Below are 1,450 nucleotides of genomic sequence, written 5' to 3' on the forward strand. Positions count from 1 at the left end.
GTTGTAACCGGGACTAGTGATGTGCCGTTCTCGGGAATTTTCCCGGTTTGGGATAGGTCCCGCCAGTAAAAAGACGCAAAACTTATGTAAAAAGAGCTTTATTACCTAACCTATAGGCAGATAAGACCAGAGTACAAGAAAAAAACAGTCTGAAAAAGGAAAACAGCCAGAGTCTTTTCTATTAAAGAGTTATTACAACCGGATAATTCCCACTTTGGGAACATTCCCAACGCCTTAACGTGCCTTCCGTATCACGGATCATCTTACTTTCGGACAATTGGGTGGTCAGCTTTTAATGTGCTAATCAAATTAGGAATCATAAAATGTTTTTTGTGAGATGTCTCCACCGGGATTCGAACCCGGGACCTGTGGAGCTTGGGCCCTACGCTCAACGTCTGGACCACGAAAGTCTGTATTATAAGCCACAATTCGAGGGTCCAATTCCCATCTATTACAATTATCGACAGGGTCGTTACTTCTCGTTAGAATATTAATCATCAGACACGGGTTGATCATAAGACGCCAATGAGAGCGGCTGCAAAGCATCTTCTAATGACTTGTAACTTTACTACTACTGCAATAGGGATTACCTATTTTATGTAGGCAAACCATATTTGCCCGTCATTCATCGGAAGCATTGTTGCGTAGTGTATTGTGTGTACACCCCGGACACTTCACACAAACAGCCTCGTTTTACACAGACACTACACATTGACGTTATCGTACACGCGCATCTGTGTGTGTGACATCTGACGCCATACGATTCAAGTGTTGGAGGGGTCGAGGGGGGGGGGGGGGGGGTGAGGTACACCTAGCTCAGATGCTAGTGAGGGACGGAGAGTTGCCGTTCTATACGTAGTATTCTTCCTTATTCTATGCTAGAGGGGACTTCCTTAAATTCCATACAAATATTTTTAAAATCCATAACAGGCTTGCTATTAATGGGCTTGCGTTAATACGTAATGAAAAGAAAGTATAATATGAAAAGGTATAGGTATTGATTGGGTAATTTCCTAGGTCAAAGTTAAATTACAGGGTGTTAGCGGCCTCGTAACGAAGTGGAATTTTCCGTCGCAAAATTTTATGATGTTTTTCATTTATTTTTTATTAATTTGAAAAATGTAATAATAAGTTTGACATTTTGTCACGTTTTTCTATGACGTCAAAGGTTGGTTTTCATACAAATTCCATAATCATTGTGTGTTTTGGAGTTTAGTAAAAAGTTACTGATTTGGCTAGTTGGACACTACCCTTTTATGAAAATCTATATCTTTTTAGGCGTTACTTGGTCGGAAAAAAAACGTTTGTCATATATACCTACTACTAGCGGAATTTTCATATTTACCTTTATGTGTTTTCACGATAGTCAAAGTTACTCGGAAAAATGACGAAGAGTGAAGAGATAGGTACTTAAGTAAGACAAAAGCTATCCAATTTTGTATTCTTCCTA

This window comes from Pectinophora gossypiella, chromosome 11, assembly GCF_024362695.1.
Source record: "Pectinophora gossypiella chromosome 11, ilPecGoss1.1, whole genome shotgun sequence".
Classification (NCBI taxonomy): domain Eukaryota; kingdom Metazoa; phylum Arthropoda; class Insecta; order Lepidoptera; family Gelechiidae; genus Pectinophora; species Pectinophora gossypiella.